The sequence below is a fragment of the Anabas testudineus genome, chromosome 21 (genome assembly GCF_900324465.2).
Source record: "Anabas testudineus chromosome 21, fAnaTes1.2, whole genome shotgun sequence".
NCBI classification, from domain to species: domain Eukaryota; kingdom Metazoa; phylum Chordata; class Actinopteri; order Anabantiformes; family Anabantidae; genus Anabas; species Anabas testudineus.
This window is the reverse complement of record NC_046629.1, coordinates 22,434,306-22,459,854: the sequence shown is the minus strand read 5'-3', so window position 1 is coordinate 22,459,854 and position 25,549 is coordinate 22,434,306. Positions and strand designations below refer to the sequence as shown.

At 37.2% G+C, this 25,549-nt stretch overlaps 1 protein-coding gene across 5 annotated transcripts in view; it reads left to right on the top strand.

Annotated features, from left to right (window-relative positions):
* Positions 1–25,549, top strand: part of pcbp3 (poly(rC) binding protein 3) — a 49,814-nt gene that overhangs the window by 3,342 nt on the left and 20,923 nt on the right. For 4 of the 5 annotated variants that reach the window (XM_026377082.2, XM_026377080.2, XM_026377079.2 and 1 more), the window contains exons 2-5: positions 17,326–17,384; positions 17,569–17,617; positions 18,603–18,709; positions 19,020–19,146. The gene's annotated coding sequence lies outside the window, so the exon portion shown is untranslated. The remainder of the gene's footprint in view (positions 1–17,325; positions 17,385–17,568; positions 17,618–18,602; positions 18,710–19,019; positions 19,147–25,549) is intronic. The other variant, XM_026377078.2, reaches the window with a different exon arrangement.

The window sequence follows — 25,549 nt, the reverse complement described above, 5'->3', positions numbered from 1 at the left end:
AACATCAGAGCTGTGGAAAACAAAGTCAGTATTTAATCTTGCTCTTTCTTCATGTTTTTGACATCTTACTTGGCATCTAAGTGTCATCACACAGTGCGTCTCTAGCACTTAGGGAACCCAGCTACAGACGTTTATACTTGAGTAAGCTGATTAGTTAACTGTCACGTAAATGAGAAACCTGGTTTCTGTAGTCAGGGTAGGGGATTAGGGAAACCTGGTTTTGCCAGGTAGATTTCTCCCAGAGAACACCAACTTCTGTGTCATGTTTACACGCAACAAGACTTTAAACTGGCTTAATTAGACAGACTGGTCACCTGATCCACAGGTCATTCTAAACAATCAAAGTGTTTACACTCAAACAAAACCCAATCGCATCTCCAACACTGTGGACCAGTCTACAGCAAGCAATCAGGCAAAGCCAAAGGTCACTGCAATGTGAACTAGTATACTAGAACTACAGACCACTTCCAGAAGAGTTAGGCTGCTTTTAAAATGTAATAAATTAAATGAAAATCTGGGATTCATTTATTATCTCAAAACTGTATTTATCTGAACAAATCACTTCTTTGTACGTTTGTCAGATAAATAAAAGTTACTGTAAAAATCTTCCTGAAAAAACAGAATTTGTAGCAAAAAAGCAAAAACAAACAAACAAACACTAATGTCAAGGACAATTCTCCTGTAGTTTGGATGTGTTTTATTCAGCCCACGTGTACATGTGAAATTAGGTACCTGAATCAAATTCATAGCAGCTGATCAGACATAGCAAACTGTATAAACACTCCACTGGGCATTCCTGCAGCCCCTGTCGTTTTCCACCCTATGCTTCCTCGTTCATACGCACTTGATTGGTAAGCAGTTCTCTGTCACTGAGCTGGGCTGTAAAGTTAAAAATCAATCTATCCTGCATCATAATTCATACCACAATGCGAGGGTCGGGGGTGTGAGGTATGGCCAGAGGCTGAAATTGAACATGGCACCTTTTAAAAATGGAATCTATTGGAGAGAATTATGATCAGTGAAAACGGAGGGCCTTCTTTCTCTTTCAAAGCTACTGGCTGATGTAATTTAGGCTGGCGAAGGGTTGTGTGATCTATTAGAGAGGATGGAAACTTGGAAGAGGCTGAGGGTTAAGAAGAGAAAGGTAGAGCAGGGACAGAGCTTTAGCTTCCCCTGCTGCTTTCCTAGCATCTCTCTGGGTGGTGAAGTATGGTCATAAATAGGCAGCCCCTCTGCCCCCTGTGCTGGTGCTATTTTTATACTCGCTAATACAGCGGGGTTTAGAGAACCAGCTCAAGTGGTGAAGTGACAAGAAAATATTATTGTTGGCTCGGAGTTAAGAGAGCTGTAGTGATCAAAAGGACGGTGCACATACCCATGGAGAAGTGCTGTGGCAGAATTAGCTTTGTGTTATTTTTTTATTAGATCTGAATTATGACTCTGGCTGAGTTCCCATCTGACAACCTGTATACTGGAGCCATTTTCAAACTGTCATAGTGGGTTTGATCCAACAGACCTAAATCAGAAGATACAAGTTGAGCTACAGGTGTATGTTACTACCTATGTTTGCTACCATTTTATACTGTTCCTTGCAAAATATATTTTAGATGTCAACACATATGATTTTAAAGTTCAGTTTTATTTGTTTTATTCATAGTAGTACATGTTTATCGCAATACAACAAATTTTTGTTCAGTTCTTTTTCCATGGTTAAAACAAGAGGGAAATCGTACCTGCTCATAGAAACAGCCTAAATGAAGATTTTCTGAGCAGGAGAACCTATCACAGGAAACAGACAGTTTGACAGCAGTTTGACATTTGATAAGCACAGTGTAAAGAAAAGGTTTCAGGAAATGCTTAAGCAGATACAGAATGTCAGCCTTGACCTTTGATAACATAGGTTCAATTTTCAACCCATGCTATGAGCTATTCTGTCACTGGGTTTTATCTTTCACCATTTTTTTTTCTACGTCCTGTCTGACTTCATCATTTGAACATTTTTTTTCTAACCACCTTAGGATATTTAGGTTTAAAGCTTTTCATGTGATAAACAGGTGACTAGCTGATGCTGTCACATACTGTAACTCTGTTTGTGAGGTATCAAACACACATTCTTTGTGTCTCTAATATGTAATACAATTAATTATTTAGAGGTCTGCATGGAACTATTTTAAATCCTGCACCCACCCACTGACTCAAAATTTCCAACCACTCCCGGCCACCCCTGCAGAGGTTCCATCCTGTTTGAAACAATGTTTGGAAAGTTTGTCTGCACCACCCTGTAGGCAAAAGCTGTGCAGCATATTTTCCAGCTATGAAGATCTGACCTCTTAATTGGCCCTACTTCTCTATATACGTCTCTATAGCATTCAATGCAAATATATCATTAAGTACTGTATGTCATTTAATCATTATTTACCACCTTTGCTGTCTGGACTAAATGATGGATGGATTATTACTAACAGGTTGGTACCAGGTAAACAGTCATGCTAACATCCCTATGAGGCTCTATTTTAACAAACCATCACTTTGTGCTAAATGCTACTGTTAGCTTGCTGACGTCTTTTTATTCATGTCTTTTATTCATATCTTTTTCGTTTGTCAACAGGATTAATTTTCTTAACACTATGAATGTTTGTATCAAATTTCAAGGCAGTCCAGTAGTTGAGCTACTTTAGTCTGAAAGACAGAAGTGGAACAACCAGCTGACACTGCGATCCTGATGGTGTAACTAAAACTATTTTATTATTATATAATAATAATAAATTATACATATTATATATAATATTATTGTGTTTCTCTTAGTTGATTGACTCTTATCACATAGAGAAAATGGACTTTGGCACATTAGACTAAGGATGTCATGAGAACCGATACTTCATTGTTAGTATCCTATAAAATATCTAATAATAGAATATCAACATTAGCGCTAACATCAACATGTGGGAAGGTGCAGGACAGGTTTGCCAGATTGCTGCAACTAGGAAACATTTGTGTACGAGCAAAAATAATTCACACGATAAAAAATATGTGCAGAAAATTCAGTGTGCTCTAAAAAAGAAGAAGGAAAAACAGGTGTGTCTGCAGCTTACAGTGAAAATGCTCGTCTGGTGATGTCAGGAAAAAGTGTAACAGATATTCTAAAGCTCATCTCTTAGCCTGGGCTCTTGGCACTCGCCGCTGCCTCTCAGCGTTTTTGCTTGATTAAAAAGCACCCAGGAGTTTGTAAGCGCGTGGTAGGTGCGAGCGCACACCCTGACAGCTTAACATACTGATTATTCAAGCCTCTTAGGCTAAGCCACGGCACTCGAGTGATGAACGTCAAGTCTCCTCTCTCCTTCATACAGTCTCGATTTCTCCCTCTCTTTTATTCTTCATTTGAAAGAGTGGAAAGCCAGTGACAGCTTGCAGGAGGAAAACCTGTTGTCTGAGAAGCAGAGGGGATCAGTGACACAGTGATTCATACACTGCAGAGGCTTTATTTAGACATAATCCACCCAGCATAGGGTCAACTTTTAGTATAGAGGTGGCTAGCAGTAGCCAGCGTATGCATTGTCCTACACTGTGACCTACAGGGAAAGTTTAAGTACAATATATCAGCAGTGGTTGTTTAATACAGGTTTTTCTAGGGGGAGCAAAACATTACAGATACAGGACAGTAGTTTATTACCAACACTGCAAATTATACCTTGTTTCCTGACATGACTGAGAATTTAATTTACAGGAATCTGTCACATATGTACAATATGTCTTTCACATTTTATATGGCATTTTATATTCCACATTACTGTTGCTGTTTATTTGCTGCAACAGCAAAGTTTATTCTGATTTCTGTTCAGATTGTATGGGTTTCCGTTCAGTTATCATTCCATGAAAACAGAAACATTTCCATTGTTTCAAAATCTGCCCAGTGCTGGTGTGTATTAAGTCGTGTGTTACTGGTTGCACGGCAGTCTAAGCTGTTCCTGTGTATATCTGGGCTGGGTTTGGAAGTCATCTCAGCTTGTTGGCGAGGCCATGGCTGCTACCACAGAGTCCCACCTGACCAACAGATTGGTCCCAGCTGGAGGTTGTTGCAGGAACAGACATAGCAAACGCTTACCTAGTGATTCAGCTGATGTTGTGGACATGTACAATGATAGAGAGCAGGTCGTGAATATATAGAATTTATGAGTAAATCATTCCATTTACAACTGGTAGTATAAAAACTGGGTACCGTGGCTTGTGACAAACAGCAGGAGTAATCACTGTATTTGTGGGGAACTACTATATTAAGCCAAGTCTTTGGTGCACTAATGAGCATGTACGTCACCAGCAGGGTGTGTGTGGAATTGACTCAAAATAAACTAGTGTGTGTTCATCACAATGAGGGAACCTGCATTGTGTTCACAAATGTTTTTTAATAAATTAAAACAGTTGAGCTCTACGGCTCAGAGGATGATGATCCCACTCTGGCTACACAGGAAACACATGTTATTGCATTTTATCTTCCTGTGGAATTTGACTATAAAACCATCAGTGCCCTCTTTGTCTTGTTTTTTTCAATTGCATCTTGTACCCTTCCTGGAGGTGTGTATATGACCTGCAAACACGTACAATTAACAAGCACAATAATTCATGCAACAAGATCAAATATATGATCAAATATGACAGTCCCTTACTTTACTAAGCTAAGATATAGATTCCCTGTTTCCTGTTGTTGGCTTATCAGACAGTACTTTCATACATGTCTATTTAATCTTAGTGAACTCTTAAAAGCAAGTGGTTTCATATTTCTGCATGTTCAGTTCTTCCCCACTGTCTCATCCTTCTATTTCAGGGAAGAATGAACGTATAGCCGTGCTTTCTGTTTCCCTGACACACTTTCCTTCAGCGCTCACTTTATTGTTTTTTTTGTTTTTTTTTTTTAGATTTTTTTGTGCATCTCCAGAAGCTTCCGCAGAAGAGGCTGCTAAGTCAGCAAGAATGCTGCCGCGTGAGCTTAAGCAGATGTAGAAAATGAGGCGAGCACTTCAGGAGCTTGAAAAAAAAAAAAACATTTCCCTGGGACACTGCTGCTGGGATGTTTTCGGTGTCTTAGCTAGTGGGTTTGACGAGGAGAGCGAGTGTGATGAAATGGGGCAGGTCTGAAAATAAATGAATTAATTCATCCCATTACTTCAGGCTCTCCTTTCCCACCTCCCCATATGGAAAACATAATTAATCATTCAAATTTGAATTCTTCTTTTATTTAAGAATTCCATCATGTGCCATTAGGAAGAATTTTTGGATGACTGGATGATGCGAGCTGTAACTCCTTTCAAACATGTGTTGTGTGCTCTTTCTTCTTATCTTCCATCTCGTTCCACATTAAGAGACATGTTCTTAACCTTGCCCTGTTCCTATATTATTCATTCAGTGGAAACCTGAAACTTGGTTAGCGCAGCTACCTTAATATTGTATCAGAGCTGGTGTGCAACAGTGGCTTTCTCTCTCTGGTGGCTTGTACTCTTTGCTTTCTTATTTGAACAGAGTCTTTGAATTTCATGTCACATGATGACATCATCACATTTTGCATGCCAACTTGATTCACACACTCTGTTCCAGATCAGCAGTAAATAATGACAGCAGTCATTGAGACTAAGTAACCAAGTATTGTCCTCTTGTTGAAAGCCTAAATTACTGTAGGTGTCAAAGTTTACTTTACATTTGTAGAAAGTCAACATGTCAGCATGTCATCTGTGTGCTCACACTGTGACACCTACTGGAGCACAACAACTGTAAGAGCATCAGTTTGAATATTTAACATTTTGCACAGCTGTGCATGAGCTGAGACACAATCTGTGTCCCTGCAGGCGAATCAAAAGTGGAAGCAGATTATTTAACCAGCACGTTAGGATGTGCACGCACCCAGATTTGATGGAACTTGATCCACTGGCTAATTCGCTTTCGTCATTCTCCAGGAGGGGGCTGTAATGACATCATGATTATCCCCCTACCCAACGATCATTTCACCATGCACAAGTATACTGCTTGTCACACACAAACCTAGTACATTTATTTTCAAATAATCTATACAGTCTTAGGGAGCCCTTGGAATTGTACATGGAAGATATCATAAATGTATAGATGTTAACCTAGCAAAGCCTAGTAAAGCACCATTTACACATTTCTTGACTTGAATAAAATATGCATATTAATATTAGTGTGTATGTGCACACTGTTAAGAACCACGAAAACAACATTCAAGTGTAGGAAGTTCTCAATATTTCCCCGCGTGTGGGATTAAGTGGTTAAAGACTGGAACATCAAAGAGTTTCAGTGTCGTCTCCATGTTAAAGAAGGTGTGAAGATGTCAAATGCTGCTTAACAACGCAGAATATTAGGCTTCCCCTGACACACACACGCACACAAACAGATGTATACACAGGGCTCTGGAAAAAGTGAGAGACCACTTTTTCCCTTTATAGGGGCATGTATTGGTGAAAGAACAGGTTTGTTTTATTTTTTGTGAACTGCTGACAATAGTTCTATACGGTATATCAAATAAAACTGTTGTTATTTTAGAACATACATTTAAAGAAAATGACGACACGTCAAAAAAGCAAAAGTGATGCAGTGTTTGGAGAATTTGAATAATTCAAAAAAAGCTCTATACTAATCGAATCCAAAGCATAAAGTGAAAAGGCAGAATAAGTATAAGGAGGACTTGCTTAAGGACCCCTACTGGAGGAAGGCCACAGCCAGGATTCAAACCCCAGTCTCCTGCATGGAGGGCAGTGATGTTACCACTACACTATCCAGCTGCTTGACCTGGAAAGCCCAGTGGTAACTGCATACCGGTCCTTTTGTAAAAAATCTTCAGGTGATCATACAACTAGCACCTCGTGAAGCAGAATTAGACATGCTGGTGTAAGACTTTAACAGACCCTGATATAGAAGGAATGCCCATTCTCATATAGATGCTTTTTTATGAAAGAATTGCAAAGGTCTCTTAGTTTTTTCCAGAGCTGTATACTCTGTAAGATGCAGACACACAGAAACAGCCTATTCCACACTGACATGCAAGGACATCAACGTGGATGTAAGCATGCTGACAGTCGCACACTGAGGTTTCTACAGATTGATGACTACATTAACCCTTCTAGCATCCGTTTGTTGCACCAATGAACGGAATGAAGGTTCTGGGAATCTGGATAATTTTACCTTTGATGTGTAGCTCTATTCATGTACGTGTACAGCACATCAGAGAGCCGCTGCCGTCGAAAGGTCTTCTTAGCCAATGACCTCATTAATGTGGTTAGTTGGTCAAAATTCTTTTTTTTTCACAGCAGATTTTCTACAGCAGGACCAGAACACCAGGGGTCAAGAAACAACTTTATGTACTAAGCATTTTTTTAAATATATTTTTGAGAAAATGTTGTTCTGCTGGAAAATGCTACTTAGTCAATTAAAAAAGTCTAATTGTGTTTTTGACCCAGTAAATTATCCAACAAATATATCAACTGCTTTATAACAGATATATAGATACAAGTACTGTATTCTGACAATACAGCAATACGCCGCAGAATACTGATAGAACAGTTTATTACACAGTGCACAGTGTTTCTTTGAGCCTAGTTTAACCGATAAATGTAGTCAAAATAATACAAAAGAGAAATACAAAATAATAGAAAGGCCTGTTGGTATAAATCAAAACACTTTAACAGCACCACAAACTACATCCTGTAAAATGTATCATGCAGCTAAATCAACACCTCTTCAAACAAAAACATTATTGCCTTCACAAAGGCAAGGTTTGATACAGCTTGATACAGTTTGTAATGGAACAGACTGGGCTTATGCATTACACAAGTGCATGGTGGCATGGGTTTAACACACCTTATTTTACTGGATAACACATATAGTGGCAAGAAAAAGTATGTGAACCTTTTGGAAGTTCATGGTTTTCTGCATTAACTTGTTATAAAATATGATCTGATCTTCATCTTAGTCAAGAGGGGGTCTCAGGGGGTCTGCAATAAGAATTGTTGACTTACATAAAGCTGGAAAGGGTTACAAAGTGATGTCAAAGACTTTAGAAATTCACCAGTCTACAGTTAGACAAGCAATCTACAAATGGAGACACTTTGAGACTGTAGCTAATCTACCAACAAGTAGAGGGCAGCCAGTCAAAATGACCCCAGAGCACAACAAACACTAATCAAAGAGGTAAAGAAACAACCCAGGGTGACAGCCAAAGATTTGAAGGCATTATTGGAACTGGTTAACATCTGTGTTCATGAGTCTACAGTCGGTAAAACATTGAACAGGCAGGGTGTCTATGGCAGGACACTATGAAGGAAGCTGCTGCTTATTAAAATGAACATTGCTGCACACCTGAAGTTTGCCAAAGAGCACATTGAAACTCCACAGCAGTACTGGCAAAATGTTTAGTGGACTGATGAAACTATGATTGAACTATTTGGAAAGAACACACAGCACTACATCTGGTGTAAAAGGTCACTGCATATCATCATGAAAACATCATCCTAATCGTAAAGTACAGTGGAAGAAACATGATTTGGGCCTGCTTTGCTGCATTAGGTCCTGGACAGCTTGTAGTGATTGAAGGGAAGATGAATTCAACGTTGAAAAAATCTTATAATAATATATGGATAATATATGGTGGGAAACACATAAACCTTGGGTAAAGTAATAAATAAATATAATATGTGTAGAAAAAAAGTCTAAATCTCAGCTCTGAAATGTTGAAGGCATGCCTGGTGAAGCTTTAGAGCAGGTATAGATCATTGTAAAATGGTTTTGTTCACATTAATAAAACTCAACAACTCTTTCTTATAAAGGTGTAAACACTCTAGCTGTAATCTCTACTTTCTACCAACATCAGGAGCATACTCTCCTCTCTGTTCTGCTGTACCTCTCGGCCGATTGTCCGCTTACACACAGACTTGCCTGTTCTGTTACGTTTTGCCCATGAATGCCTAGGACTGACTGCACTACACTAAAAGACCCCCATAGTGGGGGTGTCTCTGTAGCTTGGGTTCTGGCCAGGCCAGGCATTTTTAATGTTTCCAAAAGCCTAAAGGTCCATATATGGTTACATGTATGATACTTCACCTGGGGTTGGGTACATGGACATCTGCCACGCACGTGCACTACAAAGCATGATGGCAACTCTGGACAGTAGCAACAGTAAAAAGAGTTATCTTGTATTTTACTGAACAATATGAACAAGTGTGAAGAGAAGTGTCAAGGACACTGAAATCAACACCTCATCATCTAGTTTACTTGTTTACTTGTTGGCTCATGCACCACGCACATTTGCAGCCCATACAGCCTGAGAAGACACAAATGTAGTGGAGAATAACCTTCTGTAAGTAGTGCAATAAGTCATGCTCTAATTGTTAGTCAGGTGAGTATATGAAGTTGTAATCATAGCCATTAATGTAACTATTCTAAAATAATTACTCCTTTGTGTGCTGTTATTTGTGTTAGAGAGAGCAGCTGGCTCCGCCATGAGAAAATCCACATGAGAATGAAGAAAGCTGACTTAGTTCAACATCATTAAATCTGTAACTCACCGCCATGGGGAGCAATCAGGCTCCGCTTGCAGTATGTCTTTCTAAAAAAGAGAAAATCAGGTAATACAACCTGTCAGAAAAATTGACTGGTCAACAGTTTGCAACTAGTAATTTATCAGATTTATTAAAGCTGGCACTTTTCATCTGCAGAAAAATTGTACCAGTAAGGGGAGAAACAGCTGTGCATTTTCCATGCACATAAGGGGCATGATGTCTCATGATGCATGAAACATATCTGGCTGACTATGTATTTAATAGAATTGGGACACATTACACTGCTTAATAGATATCAGAGGTAAAACTGAGAAATAAATACTTGAGCTGCACGTAAATGGAGAAATGAGGAAGAGCTTTTTTTTTACATCCTCTAAAGCAGGAAATGCATTACTCATAAGCACCGAGGAATTCTCTGAAACACTGATAATGACTTAATGATTTACAAAGATTCTTGACTGAAGACAAGAAAATCTCTCTTTCCAGAGCTTTATCTCATTGGTTTAATCGGTTCCATTGTTGGAAGAGTTTGATGAAAATTCTGCTCTTGTACCAATTTTTAGAAACAGATGGTGATGAACAAAAACACATAGAAGGAAGAAACAGAATTAATTAACGAACACATTTCAATCACAATTGAAAGTCATAAAAATGACTTAAATTGGTAGTTAAAACTTACAGTCTAACAAGTTGCATGTTGTCACTGACAACACCAAATTCATCTGTGCAGCTTGCAAACAACAAGCTGTGGGAGACCCCCAATTGTTGGCAGAGGATACTGTAGGGGAAAAAAAAGATTTACAGTAGGCACCATGGCAAACTATGGCTCTTCAAGCACCATGAATGATAACATACAGTACATCCTTCACATTTGCCTGATGTCATCTAAGATATTTTTCACAGGCACACAGAGAAATGTGCTGCAAAAACGTGGGTAACTGTCTTTGACCTGTTTGCATAAAGCTGATTGTAAGAGAGGTGTCAGTATGTTAGAAGAATACAAATGAAATCATATGTATCCTTTCTGAGAAATGTTAGATTAGTATTCAAAGCTCTGTGTCAATGCTCATTCACACAGATGTCACAAAAGATGAACTGATTTGAATAACCAGTGTGAAATGTAATTTATCAGACGCAGCAACGTAACAGCCCATAAAATTATCCTGACAGGCCTCAGTTTGCTCATATATTTATCTCTGCATTTGCTTCTCGTGCATATTACACTTGCACTGTATCCAGTAGACATTCATGGCACGTTTTCACATCTCTCAGTGTTAACCGTCCAGAGTGCAGACATGACCCTTTTACATTACATTAAATTCAGCCCGGCGAAAAAAGAAAGAAACTATATAAACAATAAAATGAGATACAGTAGAGTTACAGGAATGGATGTTATCATGTTCATATATTAAAAGAAAAACTGGCAAAGTAATATTGCATTAAGTATGGTGTGCTGGATTAGAGCTAAGCAACATGTTTTAATGTTGACAGATTTTTTTTCTTTTTTGCCTTTAAATAATGCTTTTATTTTGGGCAGGGATGTGGAAGTGTGCTTTACCTGTGCCTCTTGTGGTTGGCAGTCTGTTTTAGGTGGGTTGCCAGATTTGTCTGAGTGCACCAGTCCCTCTTGGTATGTTGTGATCACTCATTCTGCACTTCTTAGTTTACTTTATACTTCTACAGTTTGTTAAACTGTGTGAGGTCTGTGCTGAGTGTATGTATTGCTTGCTTTTTGACATAAAAGCATCTGCTACATGCCGAAATGTAAATGCAAATGTGACAGCCGAGCTGGGCTTACTGGCTTTAAGGTGTCCATTAGCTCGGTGCAACTCCCTCTCTTACTGAACTGTGTCAATACATGGCAGCACTGCATTACACCACATGGCATTAGTTAATCAAAATGAACACTTTTTTTTTTAAAAACCTTTTACAGAATTACTAAGGTCTATAGAGAATACTTCCAATCCAATCTTTGTGCAAACCTTTCCTTGACTAGTAACCAGCTGACCAGTCTGAAATATCCAATTCTATGCTGGTACAAATACTGCATTTCAATATTTAAGCACTACTTACTGCACTATATACTATTGCTCTTATATACTAAAGCTGGATTAATTGTATTTAAACATTGTTAGCTAGGTTTGGGTTGGTATTACTAGCTCTGTAGATTTTTAATGACATCTGAAAAGCTCCTATAATAGCACTGGATAGCGTATATAGCACCATGGAGGAAACAAAGTAAACAATAATATATATATATATATATATATATATATATATATATATATATATATATATATATATATATATATATATATATATATATATATATATATTATTGTTTACTTTGTTTACTTTGTTTCCTCCATGGTATATATATATATATATATATATATATATATATATATATATATATATATATATATATATATATATATATAGATAGATAGATAGATAGATAGATAGATAGATAGATATATACATAAACTGTGAACTGCTACATGTTTTGGTGATATTGTACTCATGACCATGCTAATAAAGCACTTTTAAATATTTATGACCAGTTTGCATAGTCACGGCATTTGTGATACAGTGGTCAAAAGCACACACACATTTATACAGCATACAAATTAAAAACAATGTGCAATAAATGCTGTATACAGCAGGCACCTGCACTGGCTCTCGTCTTTGCAATACAAGCACATAGCATCAGCAGACCTTACACGCACAGTTCACTACCCAGCAGTAGCTGTGATGAGCAGGCAGAAGGGTGAGCTTCTCTGAGCATAAATGTCCAGAGTACAGATTTATAACTGGCAATTCCTCCTCCCGTTGAAGCCTCAACAATTGCTTTTTGCCCCTTCCCTGCAACTCATGCAGGCATGCAATATACAGAAAAAAAAACATGACCTTGCGCACATGCATGCACAGCACAAGCACATAATACACACACACACACACACACAGAGTGAGGGGTCATAGAAAGGATACCTAACAAAATGACAATGACCTCTCAGTTTAAATGAGGGTTATACAGTTGCATCCACCAATCATACAATGAGGCTCTGTGCAGTGAAGCACAAACTTAAAACCATACAGTAGAAGGACTACCGTATGGTTTTGATACTATCGTATTACCCCTCAGTTTTTTAAGTACAGAATATGCTGCAGCTTGTCACAAGCCTACTGAATAAGTATTTAAATCAAATATTCACAAACAGAGGCTATAAAGACCAAAACATGTCAGTCTCAGTACTTCCTGTATTACAGTATAAATACTGTGTTCTCTGTATTGACGGCGTGCTTCCTTGAACATTTTCGAACCATCCCTTTTAGGATCGATGCACTTCACTGAAGAATTACTGTGACCATATTGCTCTGAACTTCAGTTTCCAGCTTTCTGAAATAAACCGAATAATCAATATAATCACACTACTTTGCTAACATCTGCAACACCGCAGCTACTGACATGCTGCTAATTTATTGTTATACAGCCTTATAGCCATCATGTCGAACATGTCATGCACAACATGAAGGACTTCCCATCACAAAAGGTAATCACAGCTCTTTGTCAGTCCTGGGAGTCAGATTTCAGTACAACTAAACCTAGCTGAACAAAGTGGTTTAACTCTGCTTCTGCTTGATCAGTTTATTCATATGTAGTATGGAAGTTATACATTTTTCTCTAATCATTTAATAAAAGAGATAAAATATAATCATATTGGCTACGCTCAGTATAAACGTCAGGTTCAGCTTTCATATACAGTATCATCACAACCACAACTGTCTAAACTTGATGATATGACACAGGAAAAAGTTTGATAACCTCTATGAAGGCATAATGCAAATATACTATTGTGTAATAGCTGTAGAGTTGGCTTGACGCTGAAGTTTTCGTGTTACAGTGTCAGTGTTTGGCAAAAAAACACCTCTGAAGCAGAAATCCCTATAACGTTGCAGTCAAGAAGGCTGATGCACACTCTCCAATAAACACAGCATGACTAATCCCTCCTCACAAATGACAGGGCCTAGTCATCTAACTCACAATGACTTCAAAGCGAACCATTTGTCACAACTCAGACTTGAGTGATGGAACTACATTTCTCACCGTAGCACATGGGGTTAACTAAACGAGAAATTTCAGCGCAGCAGCATTTGCTAAAAGCTTAATGGGGCCAGCTAAGCTCCTGTGATTGGCCTTTGTGTGTGAAAGTGACCACTTAAGTGCTGTGCAGCCCCTCCTGAATGCGTTTGTAGGCATAAGCATTTCCTCTGACTTTTCTGCCTGCTCGCACAGCGTGTTTGTGTGTGCCTTTGAGAATGTATCTGTGTGTCTACATGCTCACATTTGGTTGTGTGTGCATGTGTGAAAGAGTACATTTGTGTTGTTTAAATGTCCGGCTTCATTGTGATGCTGCTTGTGGAACCTGAAAGATTTTACTACCACAGCTGCTTTTAATAGATATATTCACAGATTCAAAATGACATCAATTATTTCTAAATTTTAATTAAAGCAATGCCTTCATTGACATTATGCATCCAAAATACAGTATAAAAAAATAAACAAAATACAGTGTTTTAAATACTTTTTACATAAAATGCAGCAAGACACTTGTCCTCAATGTGCAAACAAGGTAACCAAGGAGTCATTGACAAACACTGGAATGGTTTTCACTAGTCATGCTTAAAAAAGGTCTCAGTCTAACTGGATGTGTGTTTGGCTTGGTGGAGCCAAATTATCATAATACATTCTCCCAAGAAGTAAAGATGGCTTTAGGACAGAGTTATGTTCAAATTGATTGCGTGTCATTTCCTTCCATGCATGGTTCTGCCACAGACATTTAAAATTATTATATTATTATATTGTGTCCATTAGATACTGCTGACTTGCAGGCTGGTGCAAACAGATCACAGATTAGTTCTGGCAACTTACGTAGGTCTTATTTTATATAGAAACTTTCTGTGACATGTGCTTAGTTATTTTAAGAGCAGATCTTCGGTCTCTCTTATTTAATCTGTTTTAATAGAAGTGGAGTGGGGGAAGGAAATCGCTGGTCATTTTACAACTCAAATTTCTTGGGATAATTAATTATCAAAATCAAAACTATTCCAGACTATGTAGCTGCTACATTTGTCAAGATGCAATGTTCGCAGTACTGCAAAGGACAGAGGAAGTGGTTTCCATTGAATAGTGTTACCATATTTAATTATTACGTTGAACTTTTTAAACAGGAACATCAATTTTCTATTGTCATTTATCACATCTTAAATAAATCTGCCTTGTCCTTGACCTTGGTATGACTTTCCAACAAAAGATTTTTCAAAAGGTCTACATCTGTTTTAGATAAATATTGTTTCATATTGTAGTGTTTGGTCATGTTAGCCAACCTTACTGTACATCACTGTAAACGGGTCCTGAAGTGATAGAAATTATATAATAAGGGTTCGGCTTGATATTCACATGCATGAACAATGAATGTCCAGTACACTGGATCATTCCTGTTTTTATATGTGCAAACATTGGGATATTGCATCAAAGGAATCAGGGCTTCAAGAATGTCTGACTGACAGAATGTCATCTGGCAAATAGTAATAAATAAGTCAATGTTATGCATACGGGATTGCTGTGGGGGCTTAAATGAAAGCCGTTCACCCAGCACGTATACCCGTTAAGTTTTGCCAGTTTTCTTCCCATAACTTATCCACATTAGTGTCTTTGTGTGGGTGAGTCTTCTGCCTGCACAGATGATGACTGGCACAAAATTAACATTTTCTTTCAAATATATATTGGACAGTTTGTCCAAATTGCAAAAAAACAGTTCTGAGCATTTTGACACCTAGTCTTCCTGATTTTCTAATTAATGCGTGTAACAAACAATTTGACCTGGTTTTGACCTGTAACTACAAATGATCAAGCCTCACTGAGATCCAAGATGGCACTTTATTTTTTCCTCACTCACATATTTGAGCACTCAGTGCTGCAACTGGTGCCTCAGACTGGAGTCCCCCGAGTGGCCCATTATCATTTTAAATGAATCTACACATTAAAAAAACAATACAACAAACAGAGTGTTACCAGATGTCTAAATGACTTTAAAGTACAATGTAAACAAACATTACAGAGAAAACATAACACAGGCACTGTAGAGTATAGACATTGCTGCTATTGCTATCATGTTATTGTTAGTCATGCTCTGTTCATGCACCCTGAAACATGCACCCCATTTATTCCTCAAATTCATTTTTACCTGTTTGCATCAGGTCAAAATTTCAACTAGTCCAATTGTTCGTTTTTTTCCAATTTTTTCTGTTTAAGTACAACCAATAGTAGTAATAGTGGGATTGGAGGCCCACAGGAGGCTTATTAATATTTTACAAAAATGCCTTTCCAGCAATACAACAAAGTTGGACAATAAAGAGTTAAGTTACTTAAGATTTTGTTTTAACTATAAAGAAGTGCAACTCTGTGAAATGCCTGTGCTTACACAGAAATATGTATACACCTGGTATAATCTATAAATACACTTTGCACACACAAGGTAGAATTTCTCTTCTCTTCATGAGAGACAGGAGAATAAGATAAAAATGAAGGTGTTTCTATAAGTAAAGGGTGAGTCCTTCAGCAGATGGGGTCAGTGCTCTAATCTGAGGAGGTGACGATGTTGTGAGGATATTTAATGAGAGGATAAGAGCAGAAGCCAATGGGGTGATGAGTATTAGCCTTTTTAGATATCATTAAACATTAATACTGTCAGGGGACTGGCGCACACTGGGGTCCTTTTCATTGACTTTCATGCTGCTTGCTAATAGAGTTTCACCTCTGGGGACCTCTACACCCCCACCCACCCCTCAGTGAAGCGCTAAAGCTAAGGGAAGATCAGATCACCCCCCCCACATCTGAGGATGAGATTAGTGGGTCTGTGTGTGTTAACTGTAGATTATGTGAGGTTAAGCACTCTTTCCTGCTCCCTTTCTGTCGACTGCTCATGGTGTATAATTTTTAAAATACACCGCCTGTTCAAAAAAAAAAAAAGTCACACAGTCTAATATTATAGTTGGAGCACCTTTAGCTTTCATGATGGCACGCATTCACCGTGGCATCGTTTCAATAAGCTTTTGCAATGTCACAACACTTATTTTCTCACTGAACTGTTTCGTCTTTTTAATCATGTCACTGAATTACTGGTTTCCAAAAAAACAAAAAAAACAACAACAACAAAACATTAAGTTTTCTGTTTAACGAGATACAAAAGCAGCAAATCCTCAAAACTTTGAAGCTGCAACTAAATAATTGATTTTGTTAGGAAAATGATTTGGATTTAATGATAAATAGTAAGAGTTGCCATTGACTTTTCTATTCATTGACCACTGAATTACGTTCATGGTGTTAATGTGCAGTTGCACTTTATTGTAATAATGAATGTACAATCATTTGACTTTTTACTATTACCCATTCTGAACTGGATTATTCTTACATTCAATTATGTTCAAAAACAAAAGCTGCAACTGACTGAGTCTGATTTTCTAACTATGGTGTTTGTAACATGAGGCACCAACAGAGGGCAGTGATCCCCTACTAAAGAAAAGAAAATTGGCAGCACACACAGGAACTCAAACCCCGTATGTGTGCGTGTATGTGGAACAGCTGGGTGCGGCTGGGATTGAATGAGCCTGTGAGCCCACACTGCTCAGTTGGGTATGGGCAGATGGCAGAAGAGGGAGCTGTTACTGTACAAAACCAAAATTAACAAGTTCTTCTTATCCACAGGGATTCCTCTCCTGTCCTCTTTTCCCCCGGGGTGCTGTCTGTGATCTCATCGGCAAAATGTAAGAAACATTAGCACTACACCTACACTGAGGAGTCATTTAGTAATTCTGACCAAATTCTAAATGACTCCAGCATGCACTTCACACAGTATGATAATGTCAAATCTCTGACAGCAAGAGGAATGCATGGTGTGCTTTTGGAAATTCAGTATAGCCTCTAAAGCAGTATGTTCCTCTCTAACAGCTCCACTTAATCTGATCTGAATAAGCTTCTGCAGGCCAGCTGTAGCCAAGTAAGTGGTCACGTTCCTTTGGTCGCTTTGATTATTCTAAATACATACAGTAAATAGTTTAATTTGTATCATCTCCACAACCTGCATCATAATCCACTTTGACTTTTCACCTAGCCCTTTTATGGTCTTTAAACTTGGTTTGTAATTGTGGAAACCCAACTAAAGAACAGCAATGTGATAGAGTTAATAGAGTTAAATGAAGCCGCTCTGAATTATCAAGCGTATTAATCCATTAAAGAGAGGTTAAGTAAGCCCCGGGGACAGATTTCCACAGGTTAATAAAAATTGCCAATGATTCAGAGCCTGTGTTAATCATTATAAATCACATGACACTCACAAATACATATCCTATGTCCTGCTCCTGATACAAGAAAAGGCTTTGTCATCAGAAGCCATAAAAAAAACAACAACAACACACATCCAGAAAAATAATACGTATAGCATTTTTGCAGGACAATGTCCAAGGCTCGAAGGTATCACTTGAGAAGGTTAGAAATTCAGAGTAGCATAACACAGTATTTAGTATAAGTATAAGACTTGTGTTTTTGTTCATTATTCCTGAGATCCTTTATTTTAGTTAAATACATCAATACCACAATGGTACACGTTGTCAAGCCAAAGAGGGGTGACAACCTGTGTTTTTATTTCAGAAACGGACACCTATACTCTCTGTGATGTTAATGTGAAGTGCAGTAACAATAATAACAACAGTAGCCATAATCAAACTACTTTATTTCTGACAGTGGTACAGTTGCAGTAAATTAAGAGTCAAGAGCCATGTTACGCAGTCTCTCAGAATGCTAGAGTTCCTGATCATTAAATCTTAAAGTGACTGTTTTGGAGTAAACTCTGCATATTCACTGTAGGGTTGAATCTCTTAGGCAGATGTTTCCACCACAACTGCTCTGATTAATCCACTACCACAGTCACTAGCATGTAAGCACAATTAACTGTGATTTCATGTCTTAACCTTGTCATCTGTTAGGGTTTATCGGCTAGACGTCCTGTCTCCCCATTCTGCTTGAAGGCTGCCAGTCACAGGTCACATGACCTGGAAGAAAAAACCTAGGAGATTTTTGGGATCCCTCTTCGGTCTGACATATCTTATTGTTATTCCTCGCACAAACTATGAATATATGATTGATAGGTTGCTTCACAACAATATTGATCCTGAGCAGAAACATAGGTTTTACCAAGAAAAAAAACAACACATGTACAGTTCAATACAGCTTTGAAGCAACTTTGCAGAGTTATGTCATTTTTAAGAAACATTTTAAAGTAAAATTTGATTTAAAAAATTAATTGATTAATTAAATTTAACACAAAAGACTCACTGGAGGTATTTCATGTACACAAATACAAGAAAACATGACAAAACCTATTATTTTTCACTGGACTTTAGCATGGGCTGGCTATCAACCTGAAGGGAAGTCCAAAGGCTGAAAGGCTGCACTGATCTGTGTCTGGGTGAGACCACACTGCACTGGTGTCCTATATGCCCTGGAAACACAACACCCAATATAATTCTGGTAAGTAATGAACCTAAAACGATGGGACAAATTAATGTGATCCACTGATTTCCATTACACAAGCAGGTGTCCTCGTTTTGACGTTGTAGAATGGATGACATGAATCAAACACTATTGAAGTAGCTTTACTTTCTAATGACATGATTTTGACTAGCAGGAAGCAATGCAATAATGCATGCAAATGTTTTTCATATCCTCTTTCTTACTGCCTGCCTCATTCTGTCTCTATATACGTCTGATAAAGTTAATATATATGCTGTACATCCCACTTTCAGTCAGAACTATACATCAAAATCCACTGATTCTTCTCTGTATCATTTTTTTTGCTCCAAATTCTGTCACTGAGCCTGGGTGCTACATTCAAAACAATTATTATTGTGCCAGTACAACCACTTCTGTAACAGACTTAAAGAAGTGGTAGTAGTTGTGCATCACACCCTGAAAGAGTTTCTATCCCAAGTCTGTCATGCATGCTGAATCATTTTGTAAAATAATCTAATGGCAATCTTTTTTCTTTTAACCAACATTTTTATTTAGACCCATATTGAGTGCAGGCCATACTGCCCTGCTTCTCAGTCAGACTTTAAATAGCTAAAATATGTGACGTTTGTGGAAGTAGTCCTTCAGGCAGATTGTACCCTTTGTCAGTGTTACAGCTTTTGCTTTATTTCTAAGAGTGAAGTGTTATCAAGAAAAGTCAAAACAGACAGGTTTGGAAATTGCACATCAAAGTCTTAATAAAAAGAGCGCTTTAGACTGCTGTTTAGTTACATTTGACAACACCAGCATGACTTACAGATATATCCTGCTGTATGTTTTTGGTTTAAATCACCACCATATTTCACTTGAAGGGAGCAACTGACTGCTGTGTGTCGAAAATCTACCTAGATCGTGCAAATATGAAAAGATGGATTCTAAGTTCCTCAGATGTCAATACTCTAAATCTCAATACCAGTCAGACTAGTGGATCTGAAAATGTCTCTGGTGAGTCCCTGTGTAGAATCATGGTGGGGGGCTCAGATCCTCCACACACAGCAGGCAGAAGCCAGGCAGAGAGGAACAATGGCAAACTTTATAGTCAAATTGACAACATCTATGCTTCCTACTGTGCAAACAATAAAAAAACTGCAAATACAAAGTGAGAGTAAATTATCAAAATACTTTATTTGAAATGTATTGTCACAACACACAACTTTATCTATCCCTTAAAGGGCAACTAAATAAATACTACAGTTTGTCATTTATTATCACATTATCACACTAAGACACAAAGAAAATAAATCTACATAAAAAAACATTCAATAATAACATCATAAAAAATTTAAAAATTACTCTGGAACAGAGTAAGTACAGAAATCTGTACTTACTGCAACAATTAGAGTTAAATAATTTGTTGCCAGCTCAAACATAGTCATCCATGCAGCAACTATCCAAGGGGCGGCTCTTACCTACAGTATTTGCTTAGTTCAATCCAGGTGGTGTCTTTTATTTTGGACAGGCAGTGTATTTCAGACAGGAACCCCCTTGAGCAGATTCTAACAAGCGGTATGGCAACACTACTTTCTAGCTAATTTTCAAGTTGTAAGCAGTTTGTTTATTCAAATATAGGCCTAGAAAAAAATAAACATGGGTAGATTTCCATTTACATTGCACTGTACATCAGTCTAGCCATGCCTTTGCAGATATACATTTCAAGCTCATTATGGATTAATGAGTCTTTAAGACCATTGTGCCCAGAAGAATGAAGCATGTGTAACTGTTCTAATTTAAACACTAAATTATTGATAAACTGAATGTTAGTTTTTTACAAAAGTCAATTTAAACTACTTAAAAAATCAATCGTCAGAAAACTGGGTGCAGCGAGATCTTCATATTTCTTTGTTTAATTTTCATTCACATAAAGCATGACAGACCAGGTTTGCCAAACATGAGCCGATGTGACCCTTGGTCTTGAAGTTAAAAAACAAAAAATCTAAGCTCTCTCTAAACGGATGCTTTGAAGGGCAGAGACTGTCATTTACTTAGTTCTTTGAGTACACTATCTCTAAAGGCAGATAGTGTTGTTTTTTTTGTTTGTTTTTTTAATGTATGAGAGGTTAAAGCATCTACCAAATGCAAGAAACTATACATTTGTCTTAATACTAATGCACATCTGGCATATCTATACTATACCTCAGCAGGTAAAAGAGTATGTGAAAGTTGATTGTTATTCTTCCTATAACCTAAAGTGTATGGTTGTGTACAGACAGGGCTTAATTGACTAGTCTGTCAGAGTTTATTCAGTTTGTTGCACCTATTTGCTGTGTGGGACAGCTTATTTTATAGGTATATGGAGCTCTGTAACTCTCTTTTTGTAACTAGTTGAGCAACAAAAAAAATTAATTGGCAACATGTTTTAATAACCATTGAATAATTTTAATTTAAAAAATGCCCTTAATACCTTGGTTTTGACATATTCTGTTGCTTTTCTTCGTTTTATGTGACCAAACTGAATATCTTTTGGCTACTGGCAGTTGTAAATTTAATTTTAAATTCATTATTAATTGATAAATCATACTCAAGTGAAGATTTGGCTGTATCCAAATCTGTAGGTGGAAGGTGAATATATTGTAGGTCTGTGCTGACTGGAGATCAGACCTGGACAGATTGTTTGTTTTCATCCTCAATAGTGATCATAATCAGTGTTAATCATCAAAAAGCTGACTCTGTCCCTTAATTTAAAGATACTACTCCCCCTCTCCATCTGCCCATCCTGACAAGTGCTTTGTGTAATCTGACAAAAAGCCCTTATCTCCATTCTCCCTGTGCCTGGTCACTGAAGTCCATAGCATCCATCTACAATCTCCTTCCCTTCTAGTGTGTCCACCGGGTTCATGGGTCCTAGGCTCTTTTCCACTTTCCACTATTTTTATACACCTGAAGAGATTGAGAAGGAGCAAAAGGAGACTGTCCAAACCTCGGTTAAGTCCCCCTGATCTCAAGGGGACCAGGGGAAAAACAAAAATGTTTAGTAGGCCACATAAGAGGCATATGCACAGAAAACACATGCTAAGGCGATGTCCATCAATGTAATTTAAAAATAGGATTTAATAGCTGTATGGCTTAAAGAGGGGAGATGTGATTAGAGAGTTCAGACAGAGCTATGGGCACTTGAGCTCAAGAAGAGTTCTGCTCTTAGGGAAGTCATTTTGTTTTGGGCTCAACACTTGTGTGATCGCTTTTGTTATTGCAGCTGATACGATCTACAGTTGGGAGCTAATTCCTGCAATTAATGTTTTTGAAATGCATGACAAAATGTTTCTATGCAAATGAAATTAGATTCACTGCTTGAAGATCGTTTGTTATCTACTGAACAATTCATTGCCTGCTGAATAGTGACATTTAATTGTAAAGTCATACTCTATCTGATAAAAGAACTCATATTTAGTTGGAGTAAACTTTAATGACTTTTTTTTAACAAGTTCAATAGATGTGCTAACAACTTTTCCAAACATTTCATGTCATTTTCTGTTTCAAAGTTTTCATATATTGGGAATTTTTAGCTATTCTTGGTCCAAGAAAACAAAAAACAAATAAACAACAACAAATAATCTGAAATATTGTCCTCTGGTTTTGTCTGTAGATAGGGATTTTTCAAAACATACATTTTTTCTTTTATATTAGTGCAGGGCAATGTGACCAAAAAACTGGATCATCATCTTTTTTTTTAAAGATTCTGGCAGTGTCACTGTAAATCCTGGTATTTTTGTTTTTCCTGAAGAAAAGTCATTTTAGTGTTTTTTTTGGTGATGAAGCGCTGCAAGTTGCTACTATGGCTACTACCACTACTGCAAGTGTGGCTCCAGATATTTTCTTTGAGTCATTTCGTCTGCTTTAGACTTTTTAAAACCAGCAAACCTCTCCTCTAGTGCACAAATTCTTCTGGTCTCACTTTCTTCATCTTCCATCTCCGCTTTCTGTTAATCCACCGTTGCCTAATTTAGCTGTTAACTTGTGCCTAGCATGCCATTCAACAGTGTATTTCTGTAGCAGTACAATTATTAGGACTACACATTACAAATGTAATCTGATAATAATGATAATAATAATAATGTAATCTTATAAACTCTTTTGTGCTACTGGGTGTTGCAGTAGGTTGTGCATAGTAAATTGTTTGTTTATGAAGTTATAACCATTAGCAAGAAGGGCAGAAACAGATAACAGGACTAGAGCTTTAAGTGGTGAACAATATTATATTATTGTCTGCCTTCTGTAGTAGTCCAGTTGTTGATTTAGCTTTGTGGCAGTATGGTGGCAAAAAAATTCATGCTGCAAGGGAAAATAAAATATAAAAGACGGATGAATGGTTTTATTGCCCAACGCTACTACTGTATATGCACTATTTCCTAATATTTTCATTATATTTAATGATAATAAACCGTTTTTAAAAAGGAATATTTTATCCGCTCAAACTGTATACAGTGATCTAATGTCAAGATTGTCAAGATTCAAGATTCACATTTTGTTAATGTAAAAACTGTTGATTTGAACAATTAGCAAATAGCAATCCCTCAATTTACTAAAGGACAAAGTTAAGCCATTGACCGGTTAATATTCTCTCTACAAACTAATGTAGTATTAAGGCTCAGTCAGAGATGGATTTGACATCAAAACTGAATTTAAAAAAAAAACAGACTTCAGTAGAATGAGTGTGGTAGATTTCTAAGACAGTGATGGAGTCAAATGCAAAACACTGTATGTGTACAGTGTTGAGGGTGTTAAGAAAAAAGTATAAAATATAAACTATAATCATTTCAAGCTGATACTACAAATTCTAACTAATCAGATGTTTGCCTTAAGCAGCATCATTATTTAAAGCTCTCACTGTGTCTACATGTGGACCAGTCACCATTTTTCATTAGTGTTTTATGATCCAGTTTGCTGGCTTCACAAGGTGACACTTATGCTAAATTGCTTTGGGTTAATAAATCTAAATAATAATTTTCTTAAAATGCTCAAACTCAAATGTACTCATGCTGAGAACTATGTAGACACAGTACAGTGCTTTAGTAAATCTTGTACTTTTGGTTTCTAAGTTGCATTAGCTTTTGTCAACTTTAGATCTATTTCTGTACACCTTAGTTTTGTTCATCTTGAATGTGTATAAATATTTCTGCATAGTACGGTACTTTGTAAAGTACAATATAGTACTGTTAAATCAGATTTAACACATGACAAATGACAAAATATTAAATAAAAAAGCCTAACATAACCATATAAAACAAATGTTACATAAGCATTTTTGACAGTACAATAATTTACTATTTTGAGTAGCCATGGGCAAAATAGAAGTGTTGGCTTATAGAAAAAATAATGTAACCTCCAAATTAAGGGGATTTTTACAGCACCAAATGTAAATTACTAAACTGTTATGGAATTACAATTAACTTTTACTCTATTATTCTTCACTGACACATGACATACTATATTTATCAGCACTGTTAAGCAATGTTGACAATAATAAAAAAAAAACATGTATGATGGAAATAGTCAAACAAAAAAACGGTGGAGAACCTCATGAATAATTTATAATTTCTTTCTGTTCTGAATCAACCCTCATCTGCACAAAAATCCTGTTAAACAATAGCAATGTGCTGTAGTTACACAGTCAACACAAAAGAAGAAAAAAAAACACACACAAACTTGGTGTCATATGGTAGAAATGACAACAGTATTGAAATCTCGACACAAGTACTCTGCAGGACACCATGGAGATGCATGTATGTGTGCAGGTGTGAACAGTGAGGTGATGCCATCATTCATTCATCTTAATACCAGGTGTAAACACATTTTTATCAGCACAAAGGTCACACGATCTGCAGGCCTCCTGTATTGCCCAACACAGAAAACACAACAAAACGTCTTCACTATTTCAAAAGATACCATCCCACACAGTAGAAAGCTCGTCTTTCTCAAACTGCAGCAGTAGCAGTCAAATAAGTGGTTGCTCACATCTACCTTTTTAGTTATTATTAAGTCTTTGACATGTAGTAGACTAATAACTAATGTGTTTCTTTTGTCATTATGTTTTGTTAAATAGAAACACTTAAGGTTAACTTTTCATAACAATTGTTTTCATTGGTCCATCCTGTAATGGATAGACTCACTGATAAACAGCGATACCAGACACACACATTCATAAAATAAACTTGTACGTAGGGTCACATGTACTGGTTACAGCAAAAGACATATCTATAACTTAGAGTATAAGAGGGTGCGAATGCTCTATTAAAATGGTGAGAAATTACTAAAACAAACAAAAGCAGCGCAGTAAGATAAGACTAAGGTTTAGACCCAGGATGTAATTGCAAACATGGTATCAGTTAATCAAAAAATGAGCAGTGTTTGCCTGCAGAAAAAGTGG